Raw genomic sequence first — 15,506 nt, forward strand, 5'->3', positions numbered from 1 at the left:
CGATCCCTGGGCAGGGCGTGTAGTCAGGGATGGAGACCTGTGTCTGCCTTTCCCAGGAACCGGGAGTCCCCTGGCCAGCTTCCCAGGCAGCCCCCGTTCCTGCAAACTCCTGTTCTTCCAGCTCCTGCTTGTGGCGCTTCACCCCTCGGGCCTCAGTTCCCCCGTGTGTGGGGGGGTTGTAGTGTCGCCATGAGACCAGGGCCCTTTGTCAAGCTGGCGGCCCGAGGGTCAGGTGTGGGGCGCTCGGTCCTCCCGGGGCCTGTGGGTCCAGAGACCACGGGGGCCCTGAGTCGGGACTCACCCAGGCGGTGTGCAGGGGTGGGGAGTGGCAGGGGCCTCAAGGAGTCCCCCGGCCTGCCCCAGTGGCGCTTCCAGGGCCAGGCTCCGCGGCCCGGAGAGCCTCTGAGCAGCCGAGGGGACTGGCCGGCTCCTGTGCTGCGCTGGCGGGTCGATAACAAAACAAACGCACTATTGACCGACTGCCGTGCACTAAATCCTCCGGCAGACAAGATGATGTGAGCGCGAATCGACTGCTGAACTCATAACCTGCTCAGCCCTGCCCGCCGCAGCCACAGGAGGGGCGAGGGGGGCGGAGTGGAGGCTGGGGCCCGAGGAGGGGGGGATGGGGTGGTGGTGGTGGTGGTGGTGGTGCAGGGCCTCACGCTGTCCCGAGATGGAGGGGTGGTCCTGCGCCCTTGCACAGGCCGGGCCCTGGGAGGCAGGTGTCGGGACAGCAGCCTGGGGGTGCACAGGGCCAGCCCTTGGAAGCCCTCCGTGCAGGAATGCCAGCAGCTAAAGTTAGGCCAGCCGGTCCACATCTTTTGTTTTGAATTAAAATAATTACATGACACCAGCTAAATATGAGAAAGCACGGTGTGGCGTCTCTGAATGTCATGAAGCGCAGTGATGAACCACACCTATGGACCCACCGTGCGAGTGAAGGCCGCGGTTAGCGCCCCTGCTGGGTTAGATCCTGGCTGTGCCGCCTCCCACTGTGTGGCTCCAGGCAGGTTTCTCCGCCTCTCTGTGCCGGGGTCTCGCTCACCCCTGCCCCGGTCGTAGGGTTGTCCTGAGGATTAAGCGAGTTCAGGTTTCTAAAGCACTCGGAGCACAAGACTGAGGGAGCAGTCTTGGAATTTGGGGTCCGATTTCTTTCTTGCTTCCTGTGGCAGCTTCATCCCTTGTGTGGTCCAGGGGTCCCTCACCTGCCTTCTCAGGGTCTGAGAACCCCAGGACTTCCATGTACATCTGAATGTCTGGGGGGTCATATTCCAGGAAGAGGGATCAGATTCTCAGGGCGAGCCCCCCTAAAGTGAAGACCCCCCTACTGCTCCATCTGCCCCATTTTAGGAAGGTCCTGTGGCCCAGGGAGGGGCTCTGTCAGCAGCAGAGGAGCAGGCCCAGCTGTTGGTGGTTCAGAGAGGATTATTCCCTGCCCCCGATGCCCGGCCACATGCAGGAGCCTGAGGGGGGGCAGAGAACCGCCCCCCCCCCCCGCAGGTTTCTGAGGGCCGCGGGCACCGTGCATGGCCCCCGGGCCTGTGTGATGCTGAGCACCTGTGTGTGCCGACGCCGTCCAGTTGTGACGAGTGGCTGTCTCCTTGCCATTGTTCTCCGGCCCCTGCAGATTCCCCACTGCCCCTAGGCCCACCCTCGCTCTCCTCTGAGGCAGCCAGGCCAGAGCTGGGGTCCCAGGACCTGCCTTTGAACCCCACTTGACACTTTCTGGCTTCTGCTCTGGCTGGGTTCCTTAGCTGCCCGGAGCCTCAGTTTACTCATCCGTAAGATGGACAGAATGAAACCGGGGTGGTTTGGGCAAGGATTCACTGAGGTCACATGTGGCACTCATCAACTTATTAACTCAGAATTAGTGCCGGGGCCGAGGCCGCCTGGCCTGGCTCAGCACGGAGGGCGGTGCATCTGCGGCTGGGCCGGGAGCCCATGTGGTCTGGCGCATCAGATGGTGTGTGAGTGCGTGCGCGCGCGCGCGTGGGTTCTCGCCTCCTAAACACACTCCTCGGGGAGTAAAAGCTGGGCCTTGGCAGGGTAAACACTGCAGCTTCCGCAGAGAAGCCCAGAAGCGGCCCAGCCCTGGGCTCCAGGAAGGGCGGCCTGCAGCCCGGGCCCTCGCAGAGGCCAAAGCTGGGACCTGGTCCGGCCCGGCCACCTCTGGGCTCTGGGGCTAGAGGACTGGCTGGGCTGGGAGTCAGGGAGGGAAGGCAGGGCCCTGGCTACCGGAGAGCCTTGGAGGCCCAGGTACGAGGGCAAGGGGCCACCGGCCACCTTCCCCTCATGACTGCCCCTGGGGTGAGGGATGTTGGGGGAATGCCCCCCCCACCCCGGTTCTTCCACCCACCGAGGAAGAGTCACCCAGAATGCCACAACTAGGTATGCACCTGGACCAAGACAATGGCCATCTTTTATGATGGAGACACTGAGACCCGGGAAGGAGGCGCTGCCCCAAGGCCCCAGAATCCAGTTTGGGGAGTGAGGCTAATGAAAGAGGTCGGGGCTGAAAAGGGAGGTCTGGGGTCCCAGACGCTGCCCCGGCACCTGCAGGGCTGAGGGGGGTGGTGGGGGATCTCGGCCTTGCTTGTGAGGGCCTTCCCAGGAATCCTGGGCCCTCTACACAGGCTGGGACCTGCCGGCTGACCCTCGGCCCTGCCCTCCCCATGACCCCCAGCACCTCATGTGGATAGTCTCCGGGGTCTGAAACCATTCCCTGGGCACATCCAAAGCCTGGCACATGAAACGCTCCATTTCTTTGGATCTTCGTCATCATCCGTTATTGTTCTCATTTTATAGATGGGAAACCGAGGCTCAGAGAGGCTAAGTAACTTGGCCAAAGCCACCCAGCTGGTAGGTGGCAGAACCACAGGCAGGCTCAAGCTGAGGGCACGGGAGGAAGAGGATGGAGTGTCTGACCCCACTGCCCTCTGCCCTCGGTGGCTGGACTCGGGTCCCTTCCCGTCCTGATTTGAAAGTGACAATCCACACAGCTCCTGAGGAGGGAGGAGACCACCCCAGGCTGCCCGCGGCCCCTCTGCCAGGTGCCTGCTGCAAGTCACAACCACTTGGCCCCCCTCCCCCTCCACTCTCCCTCTCCTCCCCATGCTCCTGCCTTGCTCATCTGCTTGTCTTGAGGCTAAGACTTCCTCACGTGGAAGGGATCTGCACACGGAGAGAATTTTCACAGCTGGGTTACCACCTCCTAGAAATAGGGCCGAGTGATGGATGGTCGCGTCGCCAGGCCCTCCAGCCACGGGGAGCGGTGGGAGGGAAGAAGGTGGAGTGAGGGGTCCACATACCCCAGCCCAGTGCCCTCACCCCAGGGTGGGCCTGAACCCTTCACTGATGAGGGAGAAGTTGGTTTGCGCCTGAGGCTTGGGTCTGAGCCTCCAAGAGGGGGCCGGTTGCACAGGCACAGCCACACCAGGCCCAGGGCGTCATCTACCCAGCAGGTGCCCGGCCCGGCAGCCAGGAGCACCGGCCGGCGGGTTGGGGCTGTGCCTCTGGAGGGAAGGCTGGGGATCAAGGACCTGTCGTGGGCTGCCCTGCGTCTCCCCCTGCTCAGCTGCGCTCAGTTCTTGATTTTGTTTTTCAGCTTCTTGGTTGTTAAAGACAGCCTGGCCTCCGGATCAGGTGCTGATGGGCATTCGTGGAGACGTGGCTGGGCTTCAGGCTGTGACGGGAAGGTGGGGGCACAGGGGACTCCTTGCTTCCAGCGCCTGTGTACACACACGCACACACACACACGCACGCACGCTCAGCCCAGACATGAGGACACATGATGGGCACACACTCACAGACAAATGGACACGCTGGCATGCACACACCACCTGGCCCCCTTGGTCTCTGAAGTTCAGGTGGAAGGGGGGGCTCCAGCTGGTGTCACTGCCCCCTCACCTCGCAGTCGCCTAGCATTGGGCCAGCGTTGCCAAGGGAGGACCTCCGCCCAGGAGCCTGAGAGTCTGTGCTAGGGCCTCCGGGGGGATGGGTGGGTTCGTTCTGGCTCAGCGGGGCCTCCTTCCTCCAGCCCTCCTCGGCCGGGCTCCCAGAGGCTCTCCCCACATTCCAGGCCGGGGCAGTCCCGTGGCCGGCTCTGTGAGTGGCCCTCCCTTCCCCGGGCATGCCCTTGGCTCACAGCTATGTACAGAGTGCCCTCGAGTGTGCCTGGCATGTGGGTGCTGGAGACAGCCCTTCCCTTCCTTCCTCACACCCAGCCCCTGGCCCAACCCGAGGTGCTGGCAGAACAGCCATGCCCCTGGCCCTGAAGGACAGTGCCCTGTGGAGGGAGATGGACATGCTGGCTCTCTGCACAGGTCGGAGATGTGAGACCCACCCCGGCCTCCTCTCCCTCCGACCCCCCCACCCACCCCCGCCCAGTCCCGTCTCGTCTCGTCTGTGGTGATGCTCTCGGGGCGAGGCGGGCCTCAGAATTACATATTAAATGCAGCTGCACCGACACATGGCCTCAATCCAATTACGCCAGGAAACAAGAGGAGCCGCTTAGGCTAATCTGGTTATTCCGGCCGGCCTCCCTCGGCGGCCTCGCAGGGATGCCCAGGAGGGGTAGCTGTCTGGGTGGGCAGCGGCGTGAGCGAGGCCTGTGCCCCCTGGAGCCCTGGGGGGGCGGCCGCAGCACTGACTGCCTGTCTCGGGGGCACTCTGCCCGCAAACGCGGCTCCCCTGGCAGGGAAGCCATGGGCTGTGGAGAGGCGGCTCGGCTGGCAGCCCGGCAGGAATGAGCCCCTTATCCATCCATCATCCTCCAAATGTTTACAGAACACGGAGCGGCCAAGCACCCGGCCGATGGGCCCGGGGACCCAGCAGTGCAGGGGGGCGGGCTCTGCCTCAGGTGGGCACCCCGAGCTGGGGGACGATCGGGTGTAAATCTGAAAGGTGGCCTCAGAGGGAGGAGGAGGATTTAGGGAGGCCATAGAAGACAGGATGGGGGGCCAGGAGCAGCTGATGGCTGGGAGCAGCCAGAAGGGGATGCCGTGTAGCAGCTAGGCCACACTCAGGGCAGGCTGGGAATTCCCTCTGGGGGAGGCAATGGGCTGGAGGACAAAATAGGGGCTGGTCCTGGGGGTGAACAAGGCCATGGGGGGTCAGAGCTCCAGGCCGAAGTGGGCCTCAGATTCCGGGCGAGGCTCAGAGGTCAGGGCTCAGACCCCTCCTCTAGGTGTAGGCGGTTGGTGGAAGGGGAGGAGAGGGTCCGGGGCCTGGAACCCCCAGACCTCTGTCCTCCTCCATTCTGCAGCTCTGGGCACCCCATAAGGAGCAGGCAGAGTACTGGGGTGTCATGCAAAGGGTTCCCCTCCAGGAGGAAGCTGGGGGGGTTCCTGGGCCGAGACCCCTGCCCTGGCTGCTTTCCCTCAGCTCAGATTTCCCAGGACCCGGAAGGCAGCGGTTCTGAGAAAGGCCGAGTGTCTGCTCCCGCACCACCTTCCTCTCCCGCCCCCACCTGTCCTGCCTGCCTTCTTTCTCCCGTTATTTCGCTCCCAAACAACGGCACCGTGTGCTGTTCGCACCTCCCAGGTGCCGAGCGTTCCCTGGTGTTTTCTCATTTCATCCCATTCGCACTCCCCTGGGTGGGCCCCAGCAGCCCCATGTTTACGGGTGAGGAAACCGAGGCCTCGGAGGTAAAGTGATGAGAGGTAAAGATCAGGATCTGCACCACGCCCCCCCCCCCCCCCCCCCCCCCCCCCCCGAGCCTGGGCTGTTCAGCTCCAGCGCACTCCCTCCTCTTAGGTTGTATTTCTGTAAGCTGCCACTAATCCTTCAGGACGAGATGGGAATAAATAAATAAATACATAAGTAAATAATGAGAGGCTGCAGGGTGACGCTGATGGGGTCAGAGCTGGAGTGGGAGACAGCGACAGCGTGGGCAGCGCTATTTCTGGGCCCTTCTCAAGTGTGTGTGTGGGGGCAGGGGAGCTCCCTTGGTACCTCAAGGGTGAGTCAGCTGCAGACATGTGGCCTGGGGTGGGGCACCCCAGCAGGAGGAGGCCCTGGGGGAGGGGAGGGCCTGTGCCAGGGGAGTGTGGCTGATGCTGGCAGGGGCCTTCGAGGGCACCTCATATGCTGCTTGCTCTCACAGCCCAGACCCTGATGCTCCTGTTACAACGCAAATATGTTGACACATTAATCCGTCCTCCTCGTGAGCGCACCGGGAGGATTAGCTCAGCACTTGCAAGAACAGAGCTCAGTCCCCAAGCAAGAGAGCACAGGGCCCTCCAGTTCAGACCAGAGCAGAGGGTGGCTCCTGGGGTCCCGGGTCCCGGGGGTCAGAAAGAAGGACACTGGGTTCCTGGGAGGAGACTGAAGGGTAAGAGGAACCTGCGCCCTCCACAGCTTGGCCCCAGCTCTGTGTGAGTGGCTAAGGGCCACAGGCCCGGGCAGAGCAGCCAGCGGCAGGCACACGGCCTCCAAAGGTGACACGACTATTTCTGGGCCTGGATTCCTGCCAGTGTGCGTGCGCCTGTGCTCGAACATGCGTGCGTCAGGGTGCTGGGGGTGCTCCTGTCCTGAGCACCCTCAGCATCTCCCACCCCACCGTGTGTCGGGCCTGAGCAGGCCCAGCTCCCTTCCTCTCTGCAACCCCACACGCTGGACAGCAGCTGGGAGGTGGCAGGAAAGTCTGAGGCGATGGGAGGAGCCTGAGCTCTGGGGTCAGAGGGCCTGGCCCTGGCCCTGTGTCTGTAAAGTGGGTGCACCGTGCCCACTCAGGAAAGCACCCAGGAGGGTCTCGCACGTGGCGGGTGGGGGTGAGAGCAGGGGACAAGGCTGCTCAGGCAGGGCCCAGCCAAGAGGAAGCAGGGTTGTGCACGGGGGCTGCCAGGGCTCGGCCTTGGCCTCCATACCCCTTGCTTTGGGGACCCCAGCGTTGTTCCCCATCCAGCCAGACTGCGTGAACCCAAAGCTACACCCCCAGGTCCAAAGAGGTGATGCCCTGACCCTGGTGGGGAACAGAAAGACCCCTCCCCCAGCTCTGTGAGCCCCTTGCTGCCCCACCCCTTGCAGCCTGGGTGCTGCCCCGTGACATTAGGGGTGAAGGGGGGACCACATGCAGGGCCCTGCTTATATTGTGATGTCGGCTAATAACAATAGGTCCCATTTTACAGATGAGGAAACTGAGGCTCCGAGAGGTGCATTCGCTTGCACAAGGTCCCTCAGTGTGTCTGGGATTCAAGCCCGGGCAGTCTGGCCCCAGGGAGGATCAGGGTGCTGGGGACAGAGGGCAGCTGGGTGGGGCCTATCTGAGCAGATGGGTGGGATGCCCAGGGCCACCTCCCCAGTGAAGGGGGCCAGGGGCCTTGGCAGGGCTCCTCTGGAGGCAACGCTGCCCCTGGGCACCGCAGGGAGGCAGTTCCCATGCGCAGCTGATCCTGTCCTGTTCAATTTGGAGCTGAAGTGCAAACAAGGCTCAGAGCCCGCGGCTCCCACCCCAAATCGAATTCAGTGCTGCGATCTCTCTGCAGCGGCGGCGGCCTGCCTTCCGGGGAGGGGTGGGAAGGCTGGCACGGGGGCCAGGCCCAACCACGGCACGGGCTGGGCTGGCGGGCAGGAGCCGGCAGGGGCCAGGCCATTTCTCTGGGGCAGCCAGCTCAGCTGGCGGGATCTTCCACCCAAATTAAATTTTAACCCAGGTCATAAATCTTCCAGGTCCGTCCCCTGCCACTCCTGGGTCCGCCCCCAGCTGCAGCCGGGCCGGTGTGGGGACAGCCTCATGCTCCGTGTGACCGTGGGCATCGTGGCCTGCCTGCCTTGGGGAGAGGGACAGTCATGCACGGACAGACCTGGGGGTCCCCTTGGTCACCGGACACTGGGGCTGGCTAAGGGCCCAGCCTGCAGTCCAGGTAGAAGCTCTGTGTCATCAGCTGGTGGCCCTGAAGGCCACGGCCAGGGGCCCAGTGGGGCCATGGGTGGCTCTTCTGTCAGGAAGGCCTGGCTCAAAGCACAGCTCCCCCTCTTCCCAGACAGGCCAGCTCCGGGAGGTTCCTAACTTCTGTGGCCTCTGTTTGCTCCGTGTGCAATGGGGGAGGGAGGCTCTCACGCCCACGCACTGAGGGGTCTGGGACAGGCAGAGCCCCAGGCAGGGGCTGGTGGAGCGCGGGCAGCGTCCTGGCTCTGCAGCCCGGCAGCACAGTGTGGGAGGAGCCGCCAGCCTCCCCAGTCCCTGCAGGAGCTGACCTGCCCTCTCTCCTCCGTGGCTGGGGCCTGGCAGGGGAAACCAGAGAACCTTTCCATATAAGACCCACCCCGGGCCCCCACGTCTCCTGGCTGATGCTCCCCTTCACCCCCTGCCCTGGCCATCCCACCTGCTGGCCTGTTCACACAGCCCCTTCCTGGGCCTCGGCTGCCACCCTGACCTACGCCCCCAAATGCGTGTTAGTCCTCCCTGCACAGCACAGCGAGCATCCCCACCAGTGAGCGACGGCCCGGATGTGGACCAAAGGCAGTAAAACACACGACGGCGCAGGTGACGCTCGGGCGGGGTTTGCGGGTCTGAAGAAGGCGCACCGCGCTGCCCGAAGCCCCAGCTTCACGGTGGTGCCCAGAGCTGGGCGCTCTGGCAGGGCTGTGGGTCAGGCCAGCCCCTGTACCCGATCCCCTGCTTCTCCCAGGCCCCTGCTCAGGGTGATAGGGGGGGACCTGGGCCAAGGGCGGGCCCCGGGCATCTGGCTCGTACCCAGCAGGCTGCGTTCCCTGGGAACTAGAGCAGCAGGGTCTCCCCCTCGCTGGGCTCAGGGCCGGGAGGCAGGGACCCAGGTCCCAGGCCAGGAGCTCCCACTGGAACGGGCACAGCTGGTGCCAGCGTCCGGCCGGCCTCACTCCCGCGCCCTGGATGCGGTGGCTGGAGGCTGGATCCACTGGCCACTTTCCTAGGGGTGAAGGGCTCCGTTCCTCATTTCTGAGGCAAGGAAGAGGTGGGAGAGGCCCGGAGGTGTGTGTGTGTGGGGGGGGGGCTCTATAGGCCTCCCCACCCGTTGGTGGGGCTGGAAAGGGCCTGCCAGAGATCACACAGCCCAGAGTGGCTAGACAAGCAGGTCCCCAGTAGGGCTGGTCCCTGTCACCGGCTGCCTCTCCTGGCCGCATCCTCTTGCTCCTCTCATGGGCACTTGGGTCTCCATGAGTCGTCTGCCCGCACTCCAGGGCCCGGGGGACACTGTTACTCAGAAAGTATTTGGCAAAAATAAAGTGGAGCCACCTGGGGACGCCTCCAGGTGAGTCCACAGAGTTGCTGCCTCCCCGGGGGAGGGACCAGGTGGTTGCCCTGGAGCCGTAACCAGGAGCTGGAGGCCCTGCGTCAGGAGCTCAGCTGCCAGGCGGGCGGGGAGGGCAGTGGGGACTCGGGCAGAGGAGCCCGTCCAGCCCCAGCCCTGCCCCTCTGAGACCGAGAGGCCTTGGGCCCCTCGCCTGGGGACGGGAGGCAGGAGCCGAGGCCGAGGGGAGCCTGGTGGGTAAGCAGCCGCACTCAGTAACCGCCAGCCTCGCCCTGGCAACAGGTGGCCTCTGCTCTCAGCTGCAGAGGCAGCTGGGAGCACAGCCACTGTCCCGGGGCCGTGTGACACCTTCGTCCTACGCTTTCCTGGGCAGAGCTGCCCAGCTTCCCGCCCCGGAGGCCTCAGCTCAGCCTCCTGCTCTCACCTCGGCCCCCGACACCCCAGAACAGCCCCCTGGCCTCTGCGCCCCCTCCCAGCATCCTACGAGCCCGGCACTGTGCCCCGTGCGCGGGATGCCTGTGAAGGCTGCCTCTCGACGGCACTGTCTCTTGTCCGCGGCTCCAGGTGCACAGCCCTTTGCAGGGAGCCTCTCCCGGCCTCCGCTCGGCGGGTCCCCCCTCCGCTCTGAGTTTAGTTTTCCCATCAGCACAGGCTCAGGGCCAGGCTGCTTTCACCACAGCTGTGTGCCCCGCGGGGCGTCACCGAGGCTCTCTGGGTCTGTGTGGCCTCTTCGGTGAAGTGGGGCGCGTGCTCCCTCACGGGGTCAGTAAGAGCACAAAACGGGTCTGCAGACAGAGAAAGACGAGAACTTCCTGGCGCGACATAGGCAGGGGTCAGAGTGCATTGAAGGGGCAGGTCACAGTCTAGGCAGTTCACAGGCATGGGAGGGGGCTCTCTGGGCGAAGACGGTGGGAAGCTGTTACCGCCAGGCCTGCGGGGCAGGGGGAGGCCGTGGTTACTGGGGGTTGGGTGGCCAGCAAGGGAGGGACGCAGGGGGGGGAACCCATGCTCCACCTGGCTCTCCTCCCTCCCTCCCAGCTGCTGCGGGCCCCCCCGGTGGCCCCGCCAGCTGGAAGCAGGGGTCCCGGGCCCTTCTGGTCACCGACAGCCAGGCTCCTGGCCCAGAGCAGGCTGACCAGCGACCTGAGGGCTCAGCTGCCCGGCTTTCCCAAGTCCATCGAGCCTTGGAAGGACGTGGGCGGGTGATGGTGAAGAGGGTGGCGTTTGACCCCGTTAACAGCAGGGACCCCCCCCCCCCCCGCCCCCGTCCCTGCTGTATCTCAGCTGTGAGACCACGGCTGGGTGACCAGCCGTCCTGGGTTGCCTGGGATTTGAGCCAAAACTGGGAAAGCCCCTGATAAACCGGGACCTGCAGGTACCCTGGCCCTGGGCAAGGGCCTCACATCTCCGAGCCCCGGTTTCCTCCTCTGCACACAGGACAGGTCGCTGGGAAAATCAGTTCCGACCCAGCAGGGCGGCGGGTGGAGTGGGCGCAGGACCCAGCAGGGGGGGCGGGTGGGGTGGGCGCAGGACCCAGCAGGGCGGGTGGGGTGGGCGCAGGACCCAGCAGGGGGGCGGGTGGAGTGGGCGCAGGACCCAGCAGGGGGGGCGGGGTGGGTGGGGTGGGCGCAGGACCCAGCAGGGCGGGTGGGGTGGGTGCAGGACCCAGCAGGGTGGCGGGTGGAGTGGGCGCAGGACCCAGCAGGGGGGTGGGCGGGTGGAGTGGGCGCAGGACCCAGCAGGGGGGTGGGGTGGGCGCAGGACCCAGCAGGGCGGGTGGGTGGAGTGGGCGCAGGACCCAGCAGGGCGGCGGGTGGAGTGGGCGCAGGACCCAGCAGGGCGGGCGGGTGGGGTGGGTGCAGGACCCAGCAGGGGGGGCGGGTGGGGTGGGTGCAGGACCCAGCAGGGCGGGCGGGTGGGGTGGGTGCAGGTCACCGTCCGTCCGTCCTCAGGAAACGCATCGGAAGGTGTTTTCCAGCCCAGGAGCCTAGTGGTCAGCAGTTATTCATCGCCGCGTTTCCAGGGGTAGGAAAGCCACAAATAAGTGAATTCGGTGGCAGGGCACAATTATCGAGCCGCTGCTTTATTTCCCCATCTGGTCTCCAGCCCCGGCCGGCACCGGGTCGATAATAATTTATGACGCAGCCCCCGAAGCAGAGGGGAGGCGGCCAAAAAAACCACATTTGCTAGGAGTCGCCCTCCCTGCACCAGCTCTGCGCTCACAGGTGGCTGAGGCGCTGGGGGTGGGGACGGGAGGAGGCAGAGAGTGGAGGCCGTGGGCATCCCTGGAGCGGGGAGGGGGCGGGCAGCTAGAGTGTGGGCAGCTCGGGCCTCGTCCTGACCACCAACCAGACCCACATCCTGTGGCAGAGGCTTCACGAGACTAAAATGGGGCCCGGGGGCAGCACTGGGCCCCTCCACCAAGCCTTAGGGGTTTGTCTCTGGGGCCCAGAGAAGCAGGGCCTGAGCTCAGGAAGAGCCTGGGGGAGGGGAGGGGCAGGGACCAGCCCCTGGGGCTCTTGGCCGGGGTCTGATGGGGGGTCCCTCTCAAGCAGAAATCACGCCATGGTGGTGTCTCACTGAGGCAGAGCCAGCTGCCGGGAGGAAGAGGCGGGGAGGAGGGAGAGGGCCCGAGGGGGGGCGCTGGCTGACACTCCCAGGCCGGGTAAGGGATGTCCAGCCTGCAGAGCATCCGCCAGCGCTACCCTGCGCCGGAGGAGCGGGCTGTGATTTGGTTTCATAATTTACGCAGCTGATTTCATCATGTTTCATGTTCTGTCATGTTTCCTGCTGTTACAATCTCATCCTTCCCTCTGGGGGGCCCGAGGACGTTAAACTGGGATGCTGGGGGGAGGTGGCACCAAGCTAAGCTGTCAGCCAGGCTGGGGAGAGGGAGGGGCCGGGGGAGGCGGGGGGAAGCGGGGTTCCCCAGGCCCTGGGGCTGGGGGGCGGGGGCCCAGGGAAGAGGCTCACTGATTGGGCTTGTCACGGGTTATAGGAATAACAGCTGACTTCTGAGTGCGGAGCCGCCAAGCTGGTCCCTCTGATCCTCACCGCAGGCTCGGAGAGCACTTCCCTCAGTACCCGTCCTAGATACCTGGTGCTCAGAGACGCAGCTCACTGGCCCAAGCAACACAGCTTTAAGCTGCAGGAGCCCTGCTCCCCGCAGACCTCTGACTCCAGGCTGTTAACCACCTGTTCTTCCTGCAATAGCCCTCTGGCCCTGGGGCCACATCCCAGCGCTCAAGGAGGCAGCTGAGGCCCCAGGGGGTCAAGGGCTTGTCCAAGGTCATGTAGCACAGAAGCACGCTCCCTGCATGGCCTCTCTCCCGCCTGTCCAGCAGCCCTCTCTCCCACTGACCTCTGCCCCATCTGACAGGAGCTGGGCAGAAACCTAACTTGCAAACAAAGGTAGCCTGGCTGCACACTCTTAATTAAAGGGCCTCAAAGAAACAGCCCCCCCAAACCAGGCCTCTGGCATGCCCTGGTGTCTTCAGAAGGCCAGCCTGGCCCCTTTCCTTACCCCCCACCTACTGGAAAACGAGGCCACCCCGTCCTTGGCCTACTTAGGGGCAGTGTGACTGTCCTGGGGTGGCACTGCCCAGGGCTGACCCCTCACTGGCCCTCATCAGGGACAGTGTGACCACCCAGAGTGGCATCTGGCGCTGCGAGTTCTCAATGCCAGCTGCCCAGAGCGGCTCTGAAAAGAGCTTCGAGGAGGGCTCCAACTTCCACCCACGGACGCCTCTCCTTTTCTTGTCTTTTCTTTCTGCCTGGCTCTGAAAAAAATTAAACACGGATGGTTTCGTCTTGGAGAATTAGTATTCCAGGCAGGGCTGGGGATGTGATAGGAATGGCAAGATGGACCACAGAGCTGGTGGGGAAGACTGCTGCACCTGGCAGGGCCCTGGGGAGGGGCCTGGGGCGGGGACGGAGGGCTCCGACCCAGCATGGAGGCGTGGTGGGCCTCCCCTGCCACGGGGAAGGCTGAGGCTGGGTGTGGCCGGAGGGGCTGGAGGAGGAGGAGATGGGGTGGCTCAGGGCAGAGCCTGCGTCTGGCCAGGACATGTGGCTCCCACCCAGCTATCTACCCCGTCCCTTCCCTCTCTCATTTGGGCCTCATTAGCTGAAGGTGTGTGTCCCTACTGCGTGCCAGGCTCTGAGCTAGGTGCTGGGGAGCACGGGGCCGGGGCATGCCTGTCCTCACCCCTGCGTGCCGCTGGCACAGGGCCATGGCCCGGCACGCAGCAGGCGCTTACCAGAGGCTAGTTAAATGGCTGTGTGAACATCGGGAGGCAGCCCCCAAAGCATATTTTGAAGAACATGCAAATCGCGGAAGGTTGGCAGGTAACCCCTGGAGCAAACAGTTAAACGGGGATCCAGACAGGACTTCTCAGAGCCTTTAACGTGCGAATGTGCCTGCAGCCTGTGGAGGGAGCTCCCGCCCGCAGCCTCCTGCCGGTCTGAGCACAGCCCTCGGGCCCTGGCCACACAGGTGACGCCACTGTGGGCACAGAGGGAGCCTCGGCCTCTGCAGTGGACCCGCTGTGACCTTGGGCGGTTCCTGAAAAGCTCTGCTTCCTTAGGGGGAAACGAAATGGTGATGATAGTGTCTGGGGTTCAGGGCAGTGATGGCCGCGGGCTCAGTACAGGGTGGCGGCGGCTGTTGTATTATTTCCCACAGCGAGCACTCGGCTCTGTGTGCCTGGGCCCTATCGGAACTCAACCACGGTAGCTCTGGTGGTTGTCACTGCTGCTGACCTTGCCCTTAAGAGCAGGGGTTGGGGGAGCCCCAAGGAGGAGGACGGCGGCTGAGTGGGGTCAGCCAAGGGGGCACAGCGTGGCCGCAGGAGCAGGCCCTCTGGGCCTCGTCTGACCTCTCTGCCGCGTGGCCGTCCCCGTCCAGTCTGGGCCTGGGCGCCCCCAGCAGAGGCAGCCTAGACCAACTTCGGGCCTCTCTGCCCGTGACAGATTCTCCCTGAACTAAACCCTTCCCGGGTCATTTGTCCTGGTCCTTCTAGTTGTTGGGCCTCCCACACAGGCCGGCCTTCCTCCTCCGGGCCAGCCAGCCAAAACCCCCAGCACCGCCCGGTGGTGTGGCTCAGCGATTGAGCGTCAACCCGTGAACCAAGAGGTCACTGGTTGGAACCCACATGCCCGGTTGCAGCTCGATCCCCAGTAGGGAGCGTGTAGGAGGCAACCGATTGACCATGTTTCTCTCTTATTGATGTTCCTATCTCTATTCCTCTCCCTCTCTCTCTAAAATCAATAAAAACGTATTTTTTATTGATTTTTACCATTTGCAACAGCATGGATGGAACTGGAGAGCATTATGCTAAGTGAAACAAGCCAGTCAATGAAGGAAAAATACCACATGATCTCACTCATTCATGGATAATAAAGACCATTACAAACTTTTGAACAATAATAGATACAGAGGCAGAGCTGCCTCAAACTGATTGTCAAACTGCAGCGGGAAGGCCAGGGAGGGTTGAGGGGCAGGAGGGAGGGGGATAAGAGATCAACCGAAGGACTTGTATGCATGCATATAAGCATAACCAATGGACATAAGACACTGGGGGGTAAGGGAGGCCAGGGGATTGTCAAGGGCGCGGGGGAAAAAAAAAGGACACATATGTAATACCCTTTGTAATACTTTTAGCAATAAAAAAAAATATATATATATATATATATTAAACATTTTAACAATTAAAAAAAAAACACAAAAAATCAAGCACCAAGGGTCCCTTCTCTCCCCCGAACAGCCCACCCCCCGCCCTCCCTGCACTGACCACTCGCGCCCTGGCCCTCTGCCCTGCGGAGTGGCTGTGCATCATGGGGCCCAGCTGCTCTGAGGGGGCAGGTTGTGCGGGGCAGGGCGGGGAAGACCTGCTTTATGTGCAGTGCGCCCTCCTCCACTAGCCCACCGACCATCAGCCTGGCACAGTCAGCTCTGCAGCACAAGACCAGGCCGCTGCAGGGCGGCGCCCCAGGGGGCCCGAGAGGCCGTTCTGAGCAGGCCAGGAACGGGCCGGGGGGGGGGGGGGGGGTGGCGGGGCGTAGAGAAGGCTTCCTGGGGACAGGACTCTCAGCCAGAACCGAATGGCAGGCTCCGGAGGGAAGCCCGCCCTGTCTGACCGCTGAGCCGTTTGGTCGCTTGCAGCCCGGGCGGACTCCGGGAGCTGGCTGTGCGGCCGCGGGCGGCATCATTTCTCTCCAGGGAAAGTGGCTGGGAGGCCGACCGCAGAGGCCAGAGGCCTGGCCATGCCGGGCCTC

At 63.8% G+C, this 15,506-nt stretch overlaps 2 protein-coding genes across 3 annotated transcripts in view; one reads left to right on the forward strand and one right to left on the reverse strand.

Moving 5' to 3' along the window:
- The window catches only part of MACROD1 (mono-ADP ribosylhydrolase 1), a 130,082-nt gene that overhangs the window by 58,305 nt on the left and 56,271 nt on the right, over positions 1-15,506 (reverse strand). The gene's annotated exons all lie outside the window — the stretch shown is intronic.
- Positions 1-15,506, forward strand: part of FLRT1 (fibronectin leucine rich transmembrane protein 1) — a 62,857-nt gene that overhangs the window by 26,834 nt on the left and 20,517 nt on the right. The gene's annotated exons all lie outside the window — the stretch shown is intronic.

This window comes from Myotis yumanensis, unplaced genomic scaffold (assembly GCF_028538775.1).
Source record: "Myotis yumanensis isolate MYYU_CA2020_CCGP unplaced genomic scaffold, mMyoYum1.0.hap1 SCAF_10, whole genome shotgun sequence".
NCBI classification, from domain to species: Eukaryota; Metazoa; Chordata; class Mammalia; order Chiroptera; family Vespertilionidae; genus Myotis; species Myotis yumanensis.